This window comes from Hylobates moloch, unplaced genomic scaffold (genome assembly GCF_009828535.3).
Source record: "Hylobates moloch isolate HMO894 unplaced genomic scaffold, HMol_V3 SCAFFOLD_4, whole genome shotgun sequence".
Taxonomy (NCBI): Eukaryota; Metazoa; Chordata; class Mammalia; order Primates; family Hylobatidae; genus Hylobates; species Hylobates moloch.
In genome coordinates, this window is record NW_026652279.1 from 161,024,609 (window position 1) to 161,037,265 (window position 12,657).

Sequence of the window (12,657 nt, forward strand, 5' to 3'; positions counted from 1 at the left end):
GGTGCATGTGCAGGTTTGTTACATAGATAAATGTGTGCATGGGGGTGCCACTCTTTTTATTTCAGTAAATTTTTGGGTAACAGGTGGTATTTAATTACATGAAAAAGTTCTTTAGTGACCGTTCCTGAGATTTTGGTGCACCCATCACCCAAGCAGTGTACGCTGTACCCAAGGTGTAGTCTTTTATCCCCCGCCCCCTTCCCACCCTTTCCCCCAAGTTCCCAAAGTCCATTGTATCATTCGTATACCTTTGCCTCCTCATAGCTTAGCTCCTACTTATGAGTGAGAGCATATGATGTTTGGTTTTCCATTCCTGAGTTGCTTCACTTAGAATAATGGTCTCCACTTTGGGAGGCCGAGGCAGGCGGATCACGAGGTCAGGAGATCGAGACCACCCTGGCCAACATGGTGAAACCCTGTCTCTACTAAAAATACAAAAAGCAGCTGGATGTGGTGGCACATGCCTGTAATCCCAGCTACTTGGGAGGCTGAGGCAGGAGAATCGCTTGAAGCCAGGAGGTTGAGGTTGCAGTGAGCTGAGATCGTGCCACTGCACTCCAGCCTCGTGACAGAGAGAGACTCCGTCTCAAAAAAAATAAAAAATAAAAAAAAAAAATAAAAGAAAGAATAATGAATTCCATCTGGGTTGCTGCAAATGCCATTTTTCATTCCTTTTTGTGGCTGAGTAGTAGTATTCCATGGTGTATATATACCACTATTTATCTACTCGTCGATTGATGGGTATTTGGTCTGGTTCCATGTTTTTGCAATTGCAAATTGTGCTGCTATAAACATGCGTATGCAAGTATCTTTTTTATATAATGACTTATTTTCCTCTGGGTAGATACCTAGTAATGGGATTGCTGGATCACATGGTAGTTCTACTTTTAGTTCTTTAAGGAATCTTCACAGTGTTTTCCATAGTGGTTGTACTAGCTTACATTCCCAATAGCAGTGTAAAAGTGTTCCCTTTTCACCACATCCACGCCAATGTAAAATATTTTTTGACTTTTTGATTATGGCCATTCTTGCAGGAGTAAGGTGGTATCTATTTGCATTTCCCTGATCTTTAGTGATGTTGAGCATATTTTCAAGTTTGTTGGCCATCTGTATATCTTCTTTTAAGAATTGTCTATACATGTCCTTAGCCCACTTTTTTTTTTTTAATTATACTTAAGTTCTGGGTTACATGTGCAGAATGTGCAGTTTTGTTACACAGGTATACATGTGCCATGGTGGTTTGCTGCACCCATCAACCCGCCACCTACATTTGGTATTTCTCCTAATCTTATCCATCTCCTAGCCCCCTACCCCCTGACAGGCCCCAGTGTGTGATGTTCCCCTCCCTGTGTCCCTGTGTTCTCATTGTTCAACTCTCACTTACGAGTGAAAACATGCGGTGTTTGGTTTTCTGATCTTGTGATAGTTTGCTGAGAATGATGGTTTCTAGCTTCATCCATGTCCCTGCAAAGGACATGAACTCATCTTTTTTATGGTTGCATAGTATTCCACGGTATATATATGTGCCACATTTTCTTAATCCAGTCTATCATTGATGGACATTTGGGTTGGTTCCATGTCTTTGCTACCGTGAATAGTGCCGTAGTAAAGTACGTGTGCATGTGTGTTTATCGTAGAATGATTTATAATCCTTTGGGTATATGCCCAGTAATGGAATTGCTGCTTACCCCACTTTTTGATGGGATTGTTCATTTTTTTATTGCTGATTTTTTTGAGTTTGTTGTACATTCTGGATATTAGTCCTTTGTTGGATGTTTAGATTGCGAAGATTTTCTCCCACTCTGTGGGTTGTCTGTTTACTCTGCTGATTGTTTCTTTTGCTGTACAGAAGCTTTTTAGTTTAATTAAGTCCCATCTTTTATCTTTGTTTTTGTTGCATTTTCTTTTGGGTACTTGGTCATGAAGTCTTTGCTTAAGCTCTTTGCCTAAGACCTTGTCTCTATTTTTTAAAAAATATGTGTTGCCCAGGCTGGTCTTGAAATCCTGAACTCAAGCAATCCCCTCACTTTGGCCTCCCAAAGTGCTGGGATTACAGGCATGAGGCACTGTGCCTGGCTGCATTATTATTTTAAATCCATAAAATCACAACTTTTTCAGCTTGAGATCGTTTCTAGGCTGTCCTCTCACTAAAAATACCCCGGAATCAATATACATGTTGTTAATTTGAAAATTCTTTGCTAGGTTGGACAGCCATATTGGAAAAGCACCAAATCCCTTTAGGGTTTTGTTATTGGTAATATAAAAAGGACAGAGAATGTATTTCGAATTAGTTGTCATTTCATGAGGTGTTGCCTCATTTCTTGGCAGATCTTAACTAGAATCTAGCCTCCTCTTACAATAGTTGAAAATGTCTCATGACTAATTAATATGATACAATCAGAGCACTGTTTTCTGATTAATAAGGTGGGTGGACCTTATGAAATGTTATCTGAAGATCATGCACGTAATCTTTGATGGCTGTTATTGCGTTATATTGACTTGTAATTCCTGTGTGTTCAACTTCTAGTGTAAATAGTAAGGCCAAAAATTCAGAAGGGCTTTTGAAGTTGATTTGTAATTAAATAGCATTATTAAAGAGTCGAAGCATTGTCAAGTGTGATAAATTCAGTGTCAAAACTGAGCCTTTAAAACCAAAAAGCGTGGCCGGGCATGGTGGCTCACGTATGTAATCCCAGCATTTTGGGAGGCCTGGGCAGGTGGATCACTTGAGGTCAGGAGTTTGAGACCAGCCTGGCCAACATGGTGAAACTCTGTCTCTACTAAAAATTAGCCAGATGTGGTGGTGTATACCTGTAGTCCCAGCTACTTGGGAGGCTAAGGCAGGAGAACTGCTTGAACCCGGGAGGTGGAGGCTGCAGTGAGCCGAGATTGTGCCATTGCGCTCCAGCCTGGGTGACAGAGCGAGACCCTGTCTCCAAAACCAAACACCAAAATGCTCATGCCTGTTATCCTAGCACTTTGGGAGGCCAAGGTGTGAGGATTGCTTGAGCCTAGGAGTTTGGGACCAGCCTGGACAAAATAAGGAGACCCCATCACTACAAAAAATAAAAAAAAGGGGCTGGGCGTGGTGGCTCGTGCCTGTAATCCCAGCACTTTGGGAGGCTGAGGCAGGCGTATCATGAGATCAGGAATTCGAGAACAGCCTGGTCGCATGGTGAAACCCCATCTCTACCAAAAATACAAAAAAATTAGCCAGGCATGGTGGTGCGCGCCTGTAGTCCCAGCTACTTTGGAGGATGGCTTGAGCCCTAGGTGTCAAGGCTGCAGTGACCACACTACTGCACTGTAGCCTGGGCAACAGAGAGAGAGATTCTGCTTCCAATAAAACAAAACAAAACACCCTCCCCAAATCAGAAAGCATTCTCAACCGTAGTACTTCCAAGCACCCTATTTGTGTTAGAAGTGTTTAAGGCAATGATAAAGTCAGTAAACTATTTCAAAGCTGTCGGAAGTGCATCTCAGCACACAACAGTTGTGATTTCATAAGCTTCTTAAGGTTTCAAGTGCACAGCATTTTACCGCAGCGTTACTACTGTCTCAGGAATGAGGCCCCTGGAACACAGAAAAAGTCTCCACCCAGGGAGGAAGGCTGGGAGGCCTCAGCAGCCAATAGTAGTGTGACTGAGACTCCGGAGTCCCTTCACACTTGTGTAGCAGCTTACTACAGGTCACCTCCGTCCTAAGTGTCTTACATTTATTCATATATCCTCACAGATAGGGAAACTGAGGCACATAGCAGCCAAGGAACTCGTCCAAGGCCAACCAGGTAGTATATGGTGGAACTGGAGTGAAGGCAGGCTCCACAGTCCCTGTTCTTAATCTTTACACTCCACTGCTTCTAATTCCTTACTTTCTTTTATACAAGAATATAATTTAAAATCCTGCCCAACACTTGTTTTGTAAGATTCTAGAGGCATGGGAAATGAGGGGTTACAGTTGGTGTCAGTCATATTTCAAACGGCTGGGAATGGGGTGATAACATACACCTAAGGAAGTCACGCTGGCTGCTCCAACATTGTGAGAATATCATTCTGCTGAGATTTTACGCTTGCTGGTAGTTGACATAAAATGAAGCTTAGTCTATTATATAGAATGCCAGCTTTTTCCTTCATCACTTATAAGGCTTGACTTTAATGAAAGGAGAAGACTGCATTTTCAAGTCTGATCTAGAAGGCTACAAAGGCTCTGGTTGAAATTATTGAGAAAGACAAATCTCAGGTGATCGGAGCATGTTAAATTGTAAGAGTACTTAAGATGAATTGGAGGAAGAAATTCTCTGAAGCAAAGGGGGAGGAATTTGTATCTTGGAAAGAATTTCCTTTGTCTTTTATTATTTATGCAGTTGAGAATTGCAATATTGCCACTTCACATATGAAATTATCATTGTAGTAAATTTATGTAGAGTTGGCTAACAGAGTTCCCATCCATCTTCACTTTAGTTCAATTGCCATTGGTTTCCCAGAGTACCTTCTAATTCCTCTACCACAGTACTCATGCTTTATTTTGATTTTAATTGTGTCATAGTTTGTCTTCTAGTTAGTCAACTAAGTGAGGTCCTGGTGCACCTCTGTCTTGTCCATCATTGAATTACTAGGCTTAGCACAGTGCCTGACGTAGAGTAGGTGTTGGCAGCTATTTGTAGGATGAATGAATGCATGACTGTGTTAAGCAGACATCAAAGACGTATAAAATTGAAATCTAGTTGTTGTAGGACTTAAAAAGAGAGGAGATCCTTATAGATGAGCACTGGTTGTTTGCAGGATCATTATTATTCTCTGATGATCAAAAAACTGTTTACACATGCACCAGTAGTCCCAGCTACTCAGGAGGCTGAGGCGGGAGGATCCCTTGAGCTTGGGAGGCAGAGGTTGCAGTGAGCTAAGATCACGCCACTGCACTCCAGTCCGGGTGACAGAACCAGACCCTGTCTTAAAAAGAATGGTTTACAGATCAGTGAGAGAGGTGTTTTCCTAAATATTTAAATGTTTCTTTGCCCATGCTACTTTTCCAAATCCTAGTTGTCCTTTTTCCCCCTCAAATGCTCCTTCCTTTGTGAAGCCGTCCCTAATTCCCTTGTTGGACTCTGTTCACCGTGTCTGATTTTTACTTCTTCTAGTGCACTGACTATTCTTACCGTGTATTGTTTTTATTTTTTGGTACATGTGTTATTGTTTGTTCTACTAGACTATAAACTCTTGAGTGTGAAAACCATGTCTGCTTAAACCAGCCTGCTTCTGAGAGTGAAAAGGGACACTAATCAGATAGGACACCGAGTAATAGATGTGTTCAAGGCTGTGCAAGGCAAACCTGATGTCTGGTTACTTTCCAGTAATCTTTAGCTTATTGAAAAAGCACAGGCCACTTGCACACCTGTTTACAACCTGATGAGATGGGCCTGAGAAGGTGATCAAGTTGCAGATTCAAAACGCTGGTTTGTGTCTTAGTCTTATCTCTGTCACTTCACTAGTCTAATGACTGTGGGTAATTTATTTCATCTTGAAGATCCTCATTTTACTGACATGTTAAGTAGTGATGACCATTTATTTCCTGCTGTTTCTTAGGCCCCCTCCTTTTTGTGTTTTGAGGAAGAGAAGATATAAAAAAATGCCCTTGAGAGCTGTGAAGTGTCATAGATACTACAATATCGTTTTAGAATCAATTGAAGACTTTCTAACTTTGTAAACAAATTTGAATCTGATGACTGAAATGCTAATGTATAAAATGGTTTTTTAGTAATAAAGTGAGCCTTAATACAGTGCTTTTAAATAGTATGAAATAAACAAGTAAATAACTATTGTAGTTTTTGTTAGTATTATTATATTCCTTGTTCTTTTAATTCATTTTTAGACTTAGAATTGTTTCCCACCTACAGATAAACGAATGTCAGCTTGGGTCCATCTACTTCATCTTATTATCACTTTCACTTCATTGCATCATTGCTCTTAATCAGAATAAAGGGTGAATTTAGCAGGTTGTAGGGTTAGAGTAATGCTAAGTACTGTGAGGAATTGTGCTCAAGGTAGTTAATTAGAGATCATAGGCCGGGCGCGGTGGCTCACGCCTGTAATCCCAGCACTTTGGGAGGCCTAGGAGGGCAGATCATGAGGTCAGGAGATAGAAACCATCCTGGCTAACACGGTGAAACCCCGTCTTTACAAAAAAATTATCTGGGCATGGTAGCATGCTCATGTAATCCCAGCTACTCGGGAGGCTGAGGCAGGAAAACGGCGTGAACCTGGGAAGCGGAGCATGCAGTGAGCGGAGATTGTGCCACTGCACTCCAGCCTGAGCGACAGAGCAAGCCTCCGTCTCAAAAAAAAAAAAAAAAAATCATGATCTCTGCTATTTTAATATTCTGCTCAGTATTTGAAATAAGCTTTATAATGTAGGCTGTAGTAAAACACAGCAATTAAGTGCTTAAAACAAGAATATGCCAACTGTAGGTACAGCATACTTTACCTAAACTATATGACTCTTATTTCTATTCAGCAATGGGATCAAAAACTTGATGTGTTTCAGAAAACACGAAGTTAAGCAACACACTTGGGAGGATTTTGACTTGTGGTAAATTTTGAAAGAAATTGTAAATATTTTCAAAGAAAATAGAAAAAGCACACAATTCAGAGAATATACAAAGCCAATTAAAAAGTTGTAAAATTATTATTATTATTATTATTACTATTATTTTTGAGACGGAGTCTCCCTCTGTCACCCAGGCTGGAGTACAGTGGCGCAACCTCAGCTCACTGCAACCTCCGCCTCCTGGGTTCAAGCAATTGTCCTGCTGCAGCCTCCCGAGTAGCTGGGATTACAGGTGTGTGCCACCATGCCCAGCTAATTTTTTTTGTATTTTTATTAGAGACAGGGTTTCACCGTATTGGCCAAGCTGGTGTCGAACTCCTGACCTTGTGATCTGCCCACCTTGGCCTCCCAAAGTACTGGGATTACAGGTGTGAGCCACTGCTCCTGGCCATAAAATTAAATTTAATATCTGATCTGACGGAGTAAACAAAAGAACTCTTGCCTTTCACCAGTTTACCAGCTTCCTGTTCTTTTTCACTCTTAGCAGTTCACTAAGTATGAGTGGACTGTGAGGCACGAGCAGGAAGGGGTGGCATTGGGCATTTACAGCAAGAGACCCTTATGCTAAGTGAAGTCTTCATTTTTTTGCTTATACTGTAAAATTGCTAATTATATTCATAGTTGTTACAAGTTATATTCCAAAGTTTAACTGGAAAAATATTATTTTGCAACCAAAAAGCTACCAATTAATTTTCCTGTTCATGAAACAATAAAAAGAATTGAATCAGGGAGAAATGAAAACAGCTCATTTTAAATTTTCAAATTGTAGGGATATAAAATAAAATATTTTATATGAGGTATAGAGGAAAGAAATTACAACTTCAAAACAAATTCCTGTGATCAGCTTCCATGAGGAGGACCTTAGCAATGTATACCAAATTTAAATGTGAAGCTTCTTACCTTCTTACTTCATCTTCTTAAAAGATACATCTAAAAGAAAAACTAAAATTTGTATCGATATTTTAATTAAAGCATTATTGGTATTATTATGTAAAGCAGAAAGAAACTTCTGGAAAATAGCTGGGTGATACATTTAAGCATTTCACCTAAGGAAATTTAGTGTTATTTAAACTGATTAACAGTATTTGCCAATGTATTTTCATTAGCGTTCTAATATTAAAGCTAGCATTTCTTTAAAGGAGGGAGGCAAAATTCATCCCAAAGCTTGTTTTTGTTAACTCAAATTTTCTCAGTGTTATTGCTAAACAAGTTATTGAATTTTCTCTGGGTATCTTCTATATTACCTTTCTTTGATTCTTGTCAGTGCAACCAGTCGAAGGTTTTACATGATAAAGGAAATCTGTGGAACTAATCCTAGAAACCTCTTTCTATTTTCTTACCTAACACCTCCAGGCACAGAGAAGACAAAATACTTCATTTGCATTCTTAAACTTTAGGAACTCAGAATAAGTCTTTCAGCTGGAAATGTTATTGCATCTACATTTCCCGAAGAGAAAAAGGTTAACAGCCCACTCAGGTTTATGTTAACTCATCTCTTTTTAGTATCCTGATCTGCACAAAGAGTGAAGAATGTGAGGCTTACCCACCCAGGCTCTTTCTTCTTTACAATCAACAAGACTCTGGAAGTAGTATCAGTGCTGATTATAGGGAAGTAAAAAGAAGAAATCAAATGCACAAAAGAAATGGAAAACACTAACAGACTTTAATCTTAGTCTTCTAGGAATAGAAAGAACATTTCCAAAATTAATAACGAATATAGTAATTCAAATTTTTTAAAATAAAATATTTCCTCCATAAATTTGAAAAGCTTACCAGGAAGGTACAAAGATATTGAGATTTATAGTTTGTTTGTTGAAATGGTTTTTATTAAAGTAATCAATACCAAAAAACTCTTGTTTGTTCTAAATACCTTGGTCAGAAACCCGAAACATTTAATAAAAGAAATTGAACAATTTTTTGACTTAATGTTAGCTAAAAAGTAGAAATGGAAATCATTTAATTGCCAGGTATTAAAAACAGAAAGTCTTCTATTGCTGTAATGCTCACTCCCCATCAGTGTAGGAGAAACAAGATTTTATATTTAACTATAATATATTCCTTAAAATATACTTAAGTAGGAAACTTAACTTCTGCCAACAGTTACAGCGGGGAAAGTTACCACTGTTCTCTTTCCCTAACTAAATACCGTACATAGCTATCATCTGGAAGTAATAGTATTACCTCAGTGCATTGTGCCAGTAGACACTTAATACAGAATATACTTTAGACTAAATGAAACCCAGATCCCGGTAATACTGAAACAGAAAGACACAGGTTCCTTTGGTTAAACTAAGTCATAGCATACAGTGTACCATAAATTAAATACAGTTTGTGAGTATGTCATTAGATTTTAATTGAATTTGCAATTAGCATCCCAAACACTTAAAAATCGTGTGGGTTTGTAAGTTTTTATTTTTGAATTTTAAAATAATAGAACCTTTGCCCCCTTCCACTACCCATCTCCCATAGCAATCACATTCCTTTATGTTCTTATCCTAATGAATCAGCTAAATTGGGTTTTAATTTACAATGAGCTGATAAGAGTTAAAGAAAATGACTCCTATAAATGTAGTAGGTGAGAGGCTGAGGGCATCCTCTTCCAGGTTATTCTGCTCCTTCCTCCCTTTATTGATGCCCCACAGTCAATGTTGGGGAAAATTAATTAGGATTTATATTCCAGTCTTCTCTAATGTGTTGTCACCATTGCACAGACTCAGGACTTCCAGTGCAGTGTTGACTAGTACCAGTGCACATCCTCACCCAGGGGACTGGTACTTAACTCAGGATCACAAAAATGACACTAGGAATGTTTCTCCCCTCTCAGCATTCAAATGTTCTGCTTATCTTTTATTTTTATATATTTATTTTTGAGACAGGATTTTGCTCTGTTGCCCAGGCTGGAGTGCAGTGGTGTGAACACGGCTCACTGCAGCCTTGACCTCCTGGGCTCAAGCAGTCCTCCTGCCTTGGCCTCCTGTGTAGCTGGGACCATGCCTGGTTAATTTTTAAATTTTTTTTTTGTAGAAACAGGGCCCCACTGTGTTGTCCAGGCTGATCTTGAACTCCTGGGCTTTACCTTTTATTATTTTAGTTTTAATTTAATTTTATTTTTTGAGACAGAGTGTCACTTTGTCACCCAGGCTGGAGCCCAATTGTGTGATCTTGGCTCACTGCAACCTCTGTCTCCCAGGTTCAATAGATTCTCCTGCCTCAGCTCCTGAGTTGCTGGGATTACAGGACACCGTGCCCAGCTAATTTTTGTAGTTTTAGTAGAGATGGTTTCACTGTGTTGGTCAGGCTGGTCTCTAACTCTTGACCTCAAGTGATCCAGGCACCTTGGCCTCCCAAAGTGCTGAGATTACAGGCATGAGCTACTGTGCCCAGCCTTTATCTTTTATTTTTAATGATTAATGTTTAAAGTACACTGAGTTCAGGTTAAAAACCAACTGCCAAAGTAAATTTTAACACCTAAAAGCTGGGAGAAGGGGCCGTTCTTCTTTTATGCAGTAACTCTTTGGGGTCCAGGTACTAACATGCCCCAAATTTCATCCTGGTGCTAAACTGACTTGTTTTCCAATTAAAAAAAATAAAAGTCTGAGTAATATTGCGTAGAAGTACCAGAGATGGCCTCGTTGGAAACCAAAACTATTTACATTAGATAAGAAATCTGTTTGCAGGTGTGCCTGCCACATTTACAGCACAGTGTACAGCTCCCGGCACTCAATACACAGTGTTGCACAGCTTGCTACAGGAGCATAAAGTGGAGGTAGTAAAAAGGTGAGGAAGAAAGAGGGAGGAGGATGAGTTGTTCTCTATTCATTTGCTTCTCATTTCATCACTATTTGGTGCTACCCAGACCTTTACAGAGCTGGTCTGCATAATACTGGTACAGGTGGCCTGATGCCCAGTTTCTGTTGCTCAGATAATGCAGTCTCATCTCATCTGTGATTTCAGCAGCACTCATGGCAATGGTAACATTCTTTTTCTTTGCAACCCAGGAGTAAGATGGAATCTCTGATTAAAGAGCAAAGCTTGAGTGTTTTGGACATGGTAATGCTGCAGAGGTGAGTTCCTGTTCTGGCTGTCCATGTCCAAACAAGTGAAACAAATGTTTTCATACTTTGCAGTTGCCACATTCATTCATTCATTCATTCATTTATTCATTTATTTTTGAGACGAGTTTCACTCTTGTTTCCCAGGCTGGAATGCAATGGCATGATCTTGGCTCACTGCAACCTCTGCCTCCTGGCTCAAGTGATTCTCCTGCCTCAGCCTTCCGAGTAGCTGGGATTACAGGCCCACACCACAATGCCTGGCCTTTTTTATATTTTTAGTAGAGACGGGGTTTCACTATGTTGACCAGGCTGGTCTCAAACTCCTGACCTCAGGTGATCCGCCCAGCACTTTGGCCTCCCAAAGTGCTGGGATTACAGGCATGAGCCACCACACCCAGCTTGCAGTTGCCACATTTAACCTTTAGTGCTAGTAAACATTTCACCATGGTTCACTTTGTACAAAATGAGAATCTTTACTGAAGCATCCCAGCCAAACATAAGAATGTACTTTACAGTTTTTTTTTTTTTTTTTTAAAGCGTAAAGTCCCTGGAAGAGGCTGGCATACTGGCTTGAGAAACACTTCACTGGGCATAGAGCTGCTGAAGTTGCTTCTAGTCCGTGTGTTGATTTCACTCCTATAAGTTGGTGGCTACTCTGAAATAGTCATTCTCCTGCTTCAGCTTCCATAGTAGCTGGGACTACAGGCGCCCGCCACTACACCCGCTAATTTTTTGTGTTTTTAGTAGAGACGGGGTTTCACCATTCTCCTGACCTCGTGATCCGCCTGCCTCGGCCTCCCAAAGTGCTGGGATTACAGGCGTGAGCCACCGTGCCTGGCCTCAAAATTTTTATTGTAAAATAAAAGGCAGTTACAGGAGAACTATACAAAAGAAACGTATGGCTTAATGAACTATTATAAGGCGAACAATTTTGAAATCATGAAATAGGTCCAGATACAGATGTTTACCCTGAATCCTGGAAGGCCTGGCCATGTGACCCATCTCAGTGCTAACCTCCAGCCTCTCTCTAAACATACCCATTCCTTTGGCTTTTATAGTTATCTTTTTTTTTTTTTTTTTGCATTTAAAAATAATTTTATTGTCCAAATGTGCCACCTTGGACACAATATTTAAGTCTTGTCCATTTATTTTTAAATTTGATAAGTCGTTAAAATCTTTGTAGACTCCTCTTGCTTCCTTTTCTTCATGACTTACCTGTTGAAGAACTTGGGTGTTTGACTTACAGAGTTTTGCCCAGTCTTGACTTAGCTCACTGCATGGCGATGGTATAGCTCAGTGGTTTCCCCCATTCTTGGTGTTTCCTAAAAATTGGCACTTGAATTCAGAGATGGGATCAGACTTGGATTTGATGCCTTTGATGAAGACTATAGGAGGCACATAATGTCTTTTTAGCTCTTTTTAAGATATAAGCAGACTTTGATGCTTACTGCCCATATCTAGTAATTTATTGGATTACAAAATTTTGGTAGTTTAATGCTAACATTTTTTTCATTAGTTAATTGGAATATATTTAGAAAGAAACCCTTCTTCTCATTTACTGTTTTATTACCACTGGTACAATTCATATATGAAAAGCAAGATAAATGCGTAATTCTTTACCTTTATTTACTATTTCTGAAGTAATGATTGGTTCCTTCTCATCCCTTGAAGTTAACCAATTCTTTTAAAAAAATCACTATGAAGTCATATTGTTGAAATTACTGGTGAAGTCAAGTTGTCCCTCTTTGGTCCGTGGGGCGTAAGTTGACTCACTTGACCTCATAATCTTCTCTAGCTTCCTTGCTATCTGATCTGACAGGACACTGCAGGCTGATGTTTTACATTTTCTGTTCCAACTCTATTTATTTATTTATTTATTTATTTTTGAGACAGAGTCTCACTTTTTTGCCCAGGCTGGAGTGCAGTGGCGCGATCTCGGCTCACTGCAAGCTCTGCCTCCTGGGTTCACGCCATTCTCCCGCCTCAGCCTCCTGAGTAG

General features: G+C 39.7%; 1 protein-coding gene across 8 annotated transcripts in view; it reads left to right on the forward strand.

Moving 5' to 3' along the window:
- The window catches only part of PCCA (propionyl-CoA carboxylase subunit alpha), a 448,216-nt gene that overhangs the window by 96,305 nt on the left and 339,254 nt on the right, over positions 1-12,657 (forward strand). Inside the window, exon 1 of one of the 8 annotated variants that reach the window (XM_032151220.2) lies at positions 10,435-10,667. The exons of the other annotated variants lie outside the window; for them this stretch is intronic. The gene's annotated coding sequence lies outside the window, so the exon portion shown is untranslated. Of the gene's footprint in view, positions 1-10,434; positions 10,668-12,657 lie in introns of those variants that run through there. 8 annotated transcript variants of the gene reach the window in all.